Source organism: Glycine max, chromosome 11 (assembly GCF_000004515.6).
Source record: "Glycine max cultivar Williams 82 chromosome 11, Glycine_max_v4.0, whole genome shotgun sequence".
Taxonomy (NCBI): domain Eukaryota; kingdom Viridiplantae; phylum Streptophyta; class Magnoliopsida; order Fabales; family Fabaceae; genus Glycine; species Glycine max.
Window position 1 is genome coordinate 30,769,034 of NC_038247.2, and position 12,761 is coordinate 30,781,794.

Sequence of the window (12,761 nt, forward strand, 5' to 3'; positions counted from 1 at the left end):
AAGGATGACCCGTTTTTGCAAGGCAAGGTGTTAGAAGTAATGGGGGATAAGGGTGTGGAGTTTGAGAAGGACACAACCGGGTTAATTAGATTCAAGGGGAGGATATGTGTGCCATCTTTAGATGATTTGAGAGTTAAGATCTTGGAAAAAGCGCATAAAAGTCGTCTTAGTTTCCATCCAGGAATGACTAAGATGTACCAAGATTTGAAGAGAAGTTTTTGGTGGCATGGCATGAAGAAAGATGTAGCTGAATATGTAGCAAGATGTTTGACATGTCAAAAGGCTAAGGTTGAGCACCAACGACCATCGGGAGAATTGAAGCCATTGGAGATTCTGGAATGGAAATGGGAGAGCATATCTATGGATTTTGTATCTAGTTTACCCAAGACTAGTCGTGGACATGATGCTGTGTGGGTCATAGTAGATCGACTCACCAAATCTGCTCATTTTATCCCGGTGAATATGAAGTATAGAATGGAGAAACTCGTGGAGTTGTACATCAAGGAAGTAGTAAGGTTGCATGGAATTCCTTCTAGTATTGTATCTGATAGGGATCCGAGGTTCACTTCGCGATTTTGGACGAGTCTACATGAAGCCTTGGGGACAAAGCTGAAGCTTAGTTCAGCTTATCATCCTCAAACAGATGGTCAGACTGAACGAACCATTCAGACTCTAGAGGATCTACTTCGGGCGTGTATTATAGAGCAACAAGGTAGCTGGATGGATTGTTTGCCATTGATTGAGTTTACTTACAACAATAGCTACCAAGCCAGTATTGGTATGGCTCCTTTTGAAGCTCTATATGGACGGAAGTGCAAAACTCCTATTTGTTGGTATGATGATGGAGAAGCAGTACTTCTTGGACCTGAAATGCTACAACAGATTAACGAACAAGTGAGGTTGATTCGAGAGAAGATAAAAGCATCTCAGGATAGGCAGAAGAGCTATTATGATAGAAGGAGGAAGCCACTAGATTTTCAGGAAGGAGAACATGTGTTTTTGAAGGTTTCTCCCATAACCGGAGTCGGAAGAGCTCTTAAGGCTAGGAAGTTGACACCCAAGTATCTAGGTCCATATCAGATTTTGAAGAAGATTGGGCCTGTAGCTTATCATATCGCCTTACCTCCGAGTTTATCGAATTTGCATCCTGTGTTTCATGTCTCTCAACTGAGACGGTACAACCCAGATCCATCACATATACTTGCAGTGGACGAGGTACAGGTGAAGGATAACCTCACCTATAGAGCACAACCTCAGAAGATCACTGACCGAAGGATGAAGTCGTTGAGAGGAAAGGAGATCGCGTTGGTGAAGGTGCGGTGGGGAACCGATGAGGGTGATTCTACATGGGAGTTGGAGGATAGGATGAGAGAATTGTACCCAAGTTTGTTCATAGAGTAGTTAATTTCGGGGACGAAATTCCTAAAAGGGTGGGAGTATTGTAACATCCTGGAAATTTCTACCCGGAATTTTTGGAAACGATGTATTTTGAATGATTATATATATATAAGTATTATTCAGTGTCTATGCCTATATGTTCTTGGTAGAAGTAGGAATAGTGGGGGCAAGATATGCGGGTTAGGCTAATTAAGGAAGAGAAATCCATAACTGGGAGGTTATGAGTTAATTCCTAATTAATTAGTTAAAAATCATCGTTTTGCGTGCGGCTTAGAATTTAACGAAACCAACCTCTGAACCACGCTTGGGGTTTTATTCTGAGCGTTTTGATATATATATATATATTGCTTGCTTTCGAAAACTGGCCCCGATGGACGCAGAGAAACGCGAAAAACTGGAACCAGAGAAACGGCACGCAAACCGAGGCAGGATTTTTTAGCGTTTCAAAGGTCAGATTTTCCTCACTTTTGTGACTGAGTATGGGTCACAGTCAAAAAGAGAAAGTGGGCCCTTCTTGCTCCACTCAAATGGAGACATGTGGCATTGCTTAAATAAAATAATAGAAAAAGAGAAAACCCTTTTATTAAAACCAAAAAGCAACCCTCTCTCTCCTCACTCAGCCCCATATTTTCAGAAGCTCTCTCTCCCTCTCCCTCACGTTGCTTTTCTTCCTCCCTCATTCACCATTGAAGCTCCACACAAAGCTTCAACCTTTGGTGCTCATTTCTGCCCCAAATCGTGAAAGGAGAGCATTTTCGGGGTCGTGAAGTGCGTGGCTACGAGTGGGACTTCGAAAATTCAGGTTTGGGTGGACTTCTTTCTCTCTTAAATTTCGTGGGTATGGGGTTTTGGGAGATATGATGGGTAGTTTTGTTAGTTTTCTGCTTCATGATGGTTATTTGTGAAGACTCTTGTTGAAAGCTTGTTGAAATTGCCATGTTTGGATGAGTTAAACACACCCATTCTGTTTTAGGGTTTTTGTGATGATGTTTGTGATGTTTATATGCTGAAATTGCTGATGGAAATCTGTTAGAGACGAAGGGTAGAACTAACCTAGGGTTAGAAAGTGAGAATGTGATGTTATGAGTGGAAAAAGAGTGAGACTTTGAGGGTTGGAAGGCTAAGTCTGAATTCTGTGGTAAATGGAGGTTAAAGTGAGTTAATACTAGCTTGAAATTTCATTTAGGACTTATGAGAAAGCTTGGACTGTGCTAGAGAGAGAAATAAATGGCCAAAGTGAACAAAGAGCCATTTCTAGGGCAAATTTGGGTGTTGAAGAGTCAAATTTTGATTCGGTGAGATTTTAGGTGTAAATCCAGTTTGAACAAGTCTAAATGGATGTTATGGACTGGTGTGAGGTGAGAGTTTGCTTCAATTTTACCTCATTCTAAATTTCACTTTTCAAACCTAGAAAACCCATTGAATGGAGGGGTGTTGGACACCTAGATTCTGTGTTGCTGTGCTTTAAAGCTTGACTTTGGTTTAGACATGATTGATACATGATTTGGGACTCGTAGGAATTGATTTGGGCAAGATTGGATGAGGGAAAGTGTGATTTTCGAAATATGCACTTATGTAGAATTTTGCTGTCCAAATAGGTGCAGCAGGATTTTGGCTTGTGCGGAAAAATGCTTGTGTGTGGTTGGCTGTGGAAAGAGTAGTGCAGAATGAGTTCTGGATGTTTGCTAGTAGATCCCAACGGTCACAATGTAGGCTTATGCACTATAGACTTGCAGTAAAATTTTGGAGTTGATCCAATGGTTAACGAATTGGATCGAAGGAATTGTTACTGGGGTCTTTGAGTGAGAAAAGCTGTGATTTTGGTTGGTGTGTTGAGCAGAGTTTTTTGCCTTTGCCCTGTTTTGCTTGGCTGTGATAGCTTGTGCTGTTTGAATGTTGTTTTGATTGGATGTTGTGGAAGCTTGGGAGGATTGATGGGGACCCGGTGTTGAGAGAAACGAGGATATGGGCTACGTGGGAATACGTGAGCTCAGATGGAGGTGGGCAACAGGGGATGGTGGGTTTATGCGCGCATTGTGGATGTGGAAAACTTGTTGTGCACCATCGCCCGACTGCCACCTAGTACCACATGTGATGGGTACCTCATAATCCTACAAGCTTGAGATGAGGAAGTGTTGAAGGGTGAAACTTCCTGCTTTTATTGTTGACCACAGAGTGGTACCTGGAGATATGTCGCGGGGGTCAGGAGACCTTGGGGACGTCAGGTGGGGTGCTATTGCCCAAAACCAAGCTTGACCAATCCCGACCCAACCCGGGCATAGTCGGTCAGTGAGAACCTGTGATGTACCTAAACAGGCGAGCTCCTGGCAGTCAACAGATAAAAGGAACAAAGACCACAAAGCAAGGAGGCTTGTGGTGGCTGGCCAGCTGTGAACTTTGATTGATATGTGGGTTATGGCCTCTGGTAATCGATTACCAAGGGTGGGTAATCGATTACAAGGCTTAAAAATGAAGACAGGGGGCTAAGATGGTCTCTGGTAATCGATTACCAGGGGATGTAATCGATTACCAGGCTTGAAAACGAAGTCAGGAAGCTAAGGGAGCCTCTGGTAATCGATTACCAGCCTGTGTAATCGATTACACAGAGGGATGGGTCACTGGTAATCGATTACCAGGTATGTGTAATCGATTACACGGTGCATTTTTGCATATTTCATGTCCTGAGGCTGTGTAATTCAAGTTTAGCCTCTGGTAATCGATTACCAAGGCTGTGTAATCGATTACCAGAGATGGAAAGCCTTAAAATATCCCTTTTAATTGCATGTAGTGTTTATGAGACGCATTGTGTGCAGCGCAGTTAGATTCTTGTGAAAGAGTCTACCCCTTTCTTTTCTTTCTTGTAGATCGCGATGGTGGCACAGCTAATCCGTGAACGAGTAGAGATGGAGTGCCTAGAGGGAGCTTGGGAGACCCTCGAAGGCAACACGAGGTGCCGATTTCGGGGCACCATTCGATTCACGGCTACTTCTTTGGTGCATCCAGATGAACCTGCACGGACGCTTCAGCGCACGGTGGAGTGGACAGCTCTTTGGATTCGTTTTGTATACTTTTGAGGGTGGGTGTATCTAGGACTGACTGTTAGGTTTACTCTTTTGCTTTTGTATGGGTAGATCTGATGTATAGGAATTTGATGATTTTACTCTTTCATTGAACAAATAACCAATTAAAATATTCCTTTATTTTAGGGTACTAATTTTTGTGTTGCAAATCTATTGAGTTAGGTGTCAACAGTTGTCAATAACTAACTTTAGTGGGCAAGAGCAACAACACTTTGGTTGTCACATAATATAATGGGTGTGTCGAAGGAAACTTACAACTCATTAAACACGGCCTGAATCCAGGATAATTCTATAGTAGTTTATGCCAAACTACGATATTTTGCCTTTGCACTTGATCTTGCAGGTCCACCAAGATATATGATAAGGGCCCAAATAAATGGCAAAACCTGAAATTCACCTTCAGTGATCAACATTTGATGCCCAATTTGCATCACAAAGGGCTTGAACAGAGTATGGTTGACCTAAAACAACAACTTGAAGATGAAGACCATGCAAAACTGTACCTTTCATGTACCTTAAGATTGTTTTCATTGTAGTTCAATGTGACTTTAAAGGATTGGCCATAAATTGGCAAACCTTATTCATAGAGTAACTGATCTCAGGTCTAGTGATGGTCAAGTATTGTAAAGCCTATTTTAGGAAGTTTACAATTGAAGGCCATAGGAGAAGAGGGATTAACTAAGCTTCTATCATATTAGTTTTCTGTAGTAAATCCATTGTATACATGTTATGAGTGAGAAGTAAGAACTAGTTAGAAAGAGATTTAACCTCAATGCCAAGAAAGTAATCTAGTTGACCAAGTTGTTTAAGAGAAAATTTTGAGTTGAGCTGAGTGGTAAGGTGTTGAATCAACTAAGAAGAGCTACAATTAATGATGATATCATCTACATAGATTAAGAGATTAGTAGTTTGAAAAGCAGTCTTGTAAATGAAAAGAGAGGGATAACACTTTCTTTCCACAAAACCAAACTGAAGATAGTAGATTACAGTCTTTTAAACCATTGTTTGGGGGCCTGCTTAAGGCCGTACAAAGCTTATTCACTTTGCACTCTAAAGAAGTGTTAGATTGTTGAAATCCAGGAGCCTGAGACAAGTAAACAGTCTCATTAAGTAAGCCATTCAGAAAAATATTATTCAAATCTAATTGAGCAAGATCCCACTGATTTGAAATGGCTAAAGTAAAAATAAGTCTAATAGTAATTGGTTTTACTACTGGAGAAAAGGTTTATGAAAAATCAAACCCTTGGACTTGATTCAATCCAGTGGCAACTAGAGGAGCTTTATACTTATTTATTGAACCATTTTCATTTTTTTCATCCTAAATACCCACTGGCCTTCCAATTAGATGAAAGAGGTACTAGTTTCCAAGTATGATTCTTCATCAATGCTTCACAATCTAGTTGCATAGATGACAACCAGTTTGGATAAGTCAAGGCATGTTTCACATTCTTTGGTTCACAACGAGTTAGAAGAAGTGAAGGATTAATACTAAGTAAATGAATACCTGACTTGGATCTAGTTTGCATATAGGATGAGTATTTGGTGGTGCAAAGAGGTTCAGGGTTCATAATTTGAGTAAGGATATTTAACCTATATGATGAACACTCACCATCCCAAAAGAAGAATAAACCAGAGTAACCAAAGGTTTTTAAAAAATTGTAATCATGAGATTTCTTAAAGAAAACATGATAAGGTATGGAAAAGTTAAGAGAGGCTTTGGGAAATTTGTTTATGAGGTAAACAAAAGTGAGAAAGACAAAGTTCCAGAACTTTAAAGGCAAGGAGGCATGATGTGAAAAGGTAAGACCAAGTTCAACCACATGTGTTTGTTTTCTTTCCACCACCCCATTTTGATGATGGGTGTGAGGGCAAACAATTTTGTGATTAATATCACAGTCAACCAAAAAATGTGCTAACGGATGAAATTCTCCTCCCAAATCAGTTTGCAAGGTAGAGAAACACGCTTCTGTTGGGGGTGTATAAACAAGGTTAAAGGGTATAATTGATACTAACAAATTTAATAACAAGAAAGAGGGTTAACTTAGCAAACAATGAGGTTTTTTAACAATAGGCCTATCAGAAATGCCAAATTTAGGTAAGACATGACCCCCTCATGAACTGTTTGGCCTATTTTCACCCTACCAAACACTTCTAATACTAAGGAAATTGAATATTATCTTAAAATTAACTTGTTTTTAGTTATTTGATTATTGAATCACTCAAGAGATTGTATAATCTACTGCCTTTTCAACAGACAAAAACCCCAAAGGCACAATGTTTGATACAACAAAATTGCTAAACTAACAAATTCCCAAAGTCAATCAGGCTATATAGCTGAAAGTTAGTTCTAGAAAGTAAAGAAAGCTTACTAGTAGTAGAAAAAAAATTAGAAAAAGGAAGTAAGCAAATGGAAGCAATTACTATTTTATTTTTGTATGATTGAATTTTAAAAAGTAATAAAGATTAATTTTATTTGATTTATTCAATTACTAAATAAAATTATATGTTACTATTTTAAGTACAATCTGCATGTTGAGTTTGGGGCTTCAATTTAGCCCATCTTGTTTATGGGTTTGTCCATCATTTTAATTATTGAATTTGTAAAATTGCACCTAATATCCAAGCCGAATAACAATTAAATTAATTAGAATTTACTTTTTGTGTAATAATTTTTTAAATGTAATTTAATTTAAGATTATTATATAATTAAAAAATCAATAATTGTTTTAAAAGTTATATTTAAGGTGATTAAAGATTTATTCCTAAATTTTCAAAATTAAAATCATCTACAACTTACAACTACCTTAACCAATAAAACCTCCAAAATAAAATAATATTTGGATAAGCGAGCATGATCCATGTCTTTGTTAAAATATTATAAATTGTTAAAATCTTGAAGAAGAAAAATTGACAAAAACTAAGTGCACATTTGGAAATGTTAAAAAACTCTGTCTATTTAAAAAATCACATCAAATGACACTCACATGTGAAAACTTATGAGCTTTGAGTGTGATGTTAATGAAAATTCAGTGCATATCTCATAAACTTATTATAGATTCAGACATCCAGAGAAATTTTTGATTTTTTAAGAGAAGCGATATTATTTCATTTCATTATGAATTAAAGACAAGATACATTTTGGAATGCAATCATACTCAAGGATACGAGCATTAAACTGAGAAGTCATTGCAATGGAATAAGCTACTTGGTTTGCTTGTCTCTTAGCAAAACTCATCATTGAGTTTGGAATAACTATCATTCTTGTTCTACATTCAAGAAGTATCATGTGGTATTAAGAAGAACCATGTTGATTTGCTTGCCGATTATCAACCAATGCCATACAATCATTCTTAAAAAAAACCTTTGAGATGTTTAACTCTTGTGCCCATTTTATAGCACAGAGTAAGGCATATGCTTTCGCTTCCTTTGCTTCTAGACTTCCTGAATCTTGCATAGTTTATGCCTTAATAAAGGTTCCTTTCTCAATGGGTAGACAGAGACCAATGCAAAATGATAGAGATTGAGATGTTCAAGTACTTCCTTTGTGGTTTTGTCCATCGCGAGTGTGCATAAGCTGCTTAAAATTCTCTTGGTAGTTAAGAGATCTTTCGAGCATGGCTCCATTTGAGGAGGAATTGCATAATGATAGAGATTGAGATGTTTGGAGTAGTGTCTACCTAATTCCTTAGTTTTTCATTTTGCCTTTTCCAAATACACCACAGAACCATAGCATTCTTGATTGGAGAATGGAATTACTCAATTATTGGTTTCTAAGAGCTTAAATGTTAGCTTGATTGTGGGTTCAACCTGGTAGAATTCTGGCTTAATTAAACTACAAAGTCCAACAACTTTGGACATGTTCACAACCGAAACACATGTGTAAGTCATTCTCTAAATTTTCATGACATTAACAAGTAGAAGGGCACGCGAATCACTTGGTATGGAGCCTAACACGAGTAGGAAGACAATTTCTAAGAACACGCTATAAGAAATGCTTTACCTTGGCTTGGACTTGTAATTTCCAGACAAGGTTTTTTCAATTTTCAGCTACCTTTAAGTTGTTATTTTGGACAATTGTTTCTATGACATTGTGGTAAGATGATTTGATGTTGTACTTACCATTTGCAGTTAATCTCCATAAGATTTTATCATTGACTTCGTTGTTCAACAGGGGGAGGGAAGCAAAATTTCATTGGTCGTTGTCATTGAAAATTTGTTGTAGCACATCTTGACGCCAACATCGTTGTTGGTTGTCGATGAGTGAACTGACTTTGAGATCATCAAGATCGAGCAGGGTTGATGAAGTGATATATGGGCTTGTTGATGCTCACACCCAAGGTTGGGTCCAAACGTTTATAGAGCTACCATCACTTTTTCTGCACTAATTGCTTTCTTCGACCAATATATGTGAAGCAAAAATACTATATGATGTATAGCTTGGTTTATGCCCTAGTTTGGCATCTAAGAATCCAACATTTGGATAATATTTATTTTTGAGAATTTTATAAATTGTAGTATGTGGGTTATTAATCAAATTCCAACCCTGCTTTCCTAACATGGCTAGGTTGAATCCGTGGAGATTACAAAATCCTATACCTCCAAACTTCTTCTTCATGGAAAGCTTGTCCCAATTGAGCCAGTTTATTCCTCTTGTTGATGCACCTTTTGATCCCCACCAAAATAAATTCTGCATCATTTAAATCTCATCCTCTAGAGTGGTTGGAAGCAAGTGGATACTCATGCAATATGAAGGGATTTCCTAATTAGAACTTCCTTTTTACTAGCTTTGGAAAGATACTTTCTCTAGTAGTGATTGATGCATTTCAAAATTCGATCCTTTAGACAACTGAAATTTGCTTTATTTCATTTGCCTATGATAGATGGGAGGCCTAAGTATTTTCTAGACCCTATGATTGTAGAGGCACCCAAAAGAAACATGATTGTTTGCGTCAAATATTGTTGAGTGTTAGTGCTGAAAATTTTTTATGACTTGTCTAAATTAATCATTTGGTCAAAAGCCCTTCCATAGGTATCAAGGATTTGAGTGAGTGTAGTTGCTTATTTCTCTGATGCCATGCAAAATAGAAAACAATCGTCACACAAATAAAAGGTGTGAGAGGACAGGGGCCCCTTTGCACACCTTCATACCATGAATATCTCCCATTCACTTAGGTTTTTTAAGGAGAGAGGAGCACCCCTCTATGCAAAGAATGTAAAGGTAGGGTGGCACTGAGTCACCTTGTCTTAGTTCTCTTCGAGGAGAGATTGGTCCTGCATGGTCCCCATTATTTTGACTTGGTAGTTTATAGTTTCCAAACAAAGCTTTATCCAACCTTTCTATTTCATGTGAATCTCATTTTATCCATCACTTGTAGAAGATAACTCCAGTAGGTTCTATCAAATTCTTTGCTGGTGTTGATTTTGAAATCCATGTCACTTGTCTTGCCTTTTGTTTTCCATCTCTTATGGTGAATAAATTCAGAGGAAATCAATGCATTATTAAGAATGGATCTGCCTTCAACCAAAGAAGATTGTTCATTGGATATACATTTTGGAGGAGTGGTCTAAGTCTACTGGCTAAGGTTTTAGAGATGATCTTGTACAAGATGTTGCAATGGGAGGCGAGTCTATAGTCTCTCATGATTTTCGGATTATTTATTTTGGGGATAAGGACAATGGAATTTTGGTTTTCTTGTAGTGGGATAAAATCTTGTTCAAGCCAAGATGTAGCTACTGAAAAAATATCAAGGCCATAAAGATTCCAAAATCTTTTGTAGAAAGTTGGGTTTAACCCATCAGGACTGGGGGATTGGTTAGAAAACATGGAAAAAAGGGCATCCTTAAATTCTTCAATGGAGAAAGGAGCAATTAAAGAAATATTATTAGCAAACAAGGTATAAGAAGGAATTGAGGGACTGGGGGATTAACCCATCAGGACTGGGGGATTGGGCTTGGCCCAAATAATGTTTTAATTATTTTTTATTGTTTATAATTTATTATGTATATGTTTATCATAATTTATGATTTTTTTTTATATTTTTTGATTTTACCTTTAGACTGTGATTACTTATAAAAGTATGCATTGGGTTTTTGCTTTTCGATACACGACGAGTTTTAGCTTTCTGACTCTGTTTTTTTCTTACTTTCTTTAGAAATCATATTTTCGTCTTCCTTATTGTTAGTTTTTATTAGGTTCGTTCTCTGTTACATTTTCAAAAATCATATTTTCTTCTTTCGTCATTTTTAGATTCTTTCTATGTTATTTTGAGAGAATTAATCATATCTTCTTCCTCAAATTTAGTTTTTTATGCTATTATCTTTATATTAAATCATATTTTCTACTTCGTTATTTATCGCTTTCTTTCTCTATTTTGTTATTTTTGAAATTATCTGTCCAATTTAATTCAATCACCCTGTTTCTTAATCATCATGATAATATAATATTTTTATTTTTATATTCTAAATTTTTTCATCTTTTCGTTGTGTTTTCTCCTTGAATTTTTATTTGCAGTATACGCCCATGTTGTGCTTTGATTGGATTCTAGCTCATTTTTGTTTCTTCATATTTAATTATAACATTTCATGTGAATTTCTTGATATTTTTGGCTTTGACTCATTAATTTTCTGTCTTTATTGTAGACTTGTAGTATAGGCTATTCCGATTCTTGATGTGAGCCGCTGCTATGTGTATGTCTTAAGAAACCTTAATTTTGTTGTTTAGTTAGGTATTTTCCTATAGAGATTAAAATCTTGAGCTAATCTTTTTAGGTTTTGATTTTGTTTTTTATATGTTCTACGGTGATAATTTCATAAATAAATTCATATGTCAAACTTCAGATATTTTCAAATAATTGAGAATAAAAATTTTGTTACTTAGGAGAATTTATAATTTATTTATTTATAATTCAGTTGTAATTTTGTCACTGAGCTGGCTATATAATTTATTTATTGATGATTTTGTTATTAATTCATAATTTATTTATTAAATAATGCTGTTATTTAGAAGAATTTATAATTTATTTATTTTTAATTTTTTTATTTACCATAACTCATAATTTATATTTTTATTATTTATTTTTAATTCTGCTTAGCAGAATTGTAATTTATTTATTGAAAATTATGTTATACAGCAGAATTATTTATTTATATTATTATAAAAGGGTTTGTCTAACTACCTTATTTTTAATTTTAATGACCAATAGAATTTTGACAATTGCTTTATGATTTGAATTCTACCATTATTGATATGACTATCACGTTTAATGAATGCATTGTCTTTACTTTTTCTTTCATGTCATTTTTTATTCATATCTTTTATGTATAACATTAAAATTTTATAATTATTAATTAAAATTTAATACTTAAAGTTATATTAAAATGCATAAATATATGTAATAAAATTATAAAATATTAAAATCTTAATAATTATTATTTTTAATTAATTATAAAAATCTATTCTTTATTCACTCTAGGTAAATATTTATCATGAACAAACATTTGGTGTATAGTTTTCATTTATTTTAACTTTGCAAAAAATGAATTTTAATTTTTTTAATTTAGTGAAATACATAAAATAGTTCTCATTTTACATGACATTATGATCTGATTGTTCATTTTACATATTTCAATCAATTAAAAGAAATTAAACTTAAAATGTTTCTAAAGTTAAAATAAATGAAAACTTCTTTTATAGATTTTTATAATTAGATATTAAAATTTTAATACTTTATAATTTGCCTAATTAGAAATCCTAACAACTCAGTCCCCCTCAAATAGCTCGTTCACTTCACTTCTTGCCCTAGATCATGTCACATCGTTCACTTCACCCCAGACCGCACCGTCGCCACCCAATCTCATTACCATTCGCCGCCAGTCACTTTGGAGTGTAAGTGTTGGCTACTCTCTTTCTGCAAATGGATTTGTTTGCTACACATTGACTTTCTTTATTTCTTTGAAAGATAATTTTTATTTTTTTTGTAATGTAATGGTCGTGGATGATATTACAAGTTATTCTTGTGGTCAATCATTGACAATATATAATTTGAGGATCAACTTTTCCTTGTGTGTTTCTTCTAGTCTTTTTTGTAATAAATTATTACTTGCAACAGAATGATGAGTATGGTACACTGACATTAAAAGTTCATGTTTAGTTTTCCATTCTATTTTCTTAGCACTTATAATGGGTTTATTAGTTATTCTATAAATATTCACTATAACAGGTAACTTAAAAGTTCTATTATGTTTGACCGTTATATAAATCCGTGGATATTAAAAAACTGAATG

At 35.4% G+C, this 12,761-nt stretch overlaps 1 non-coding gene across 1 annotated transcript; it reads left to right on the top strand.

The window, feature by feature from the left end:
* The first annotated feature begins 11,268 nt into the window (after positions 1-11,268).
* On the top strand, positions 11,269-11,361 carry LOC121173106 (small nucleolar RNA R64/Z200 family). Its single transcript, XR_005887313.1, has one exon. It is a non-coding gene; the product is annotated as a small nucleolar RNA R64/Z200 family (small nucleolar RNA).
* Positions 11,362-12,761: the final 1,400 nt, after the last annotated feature.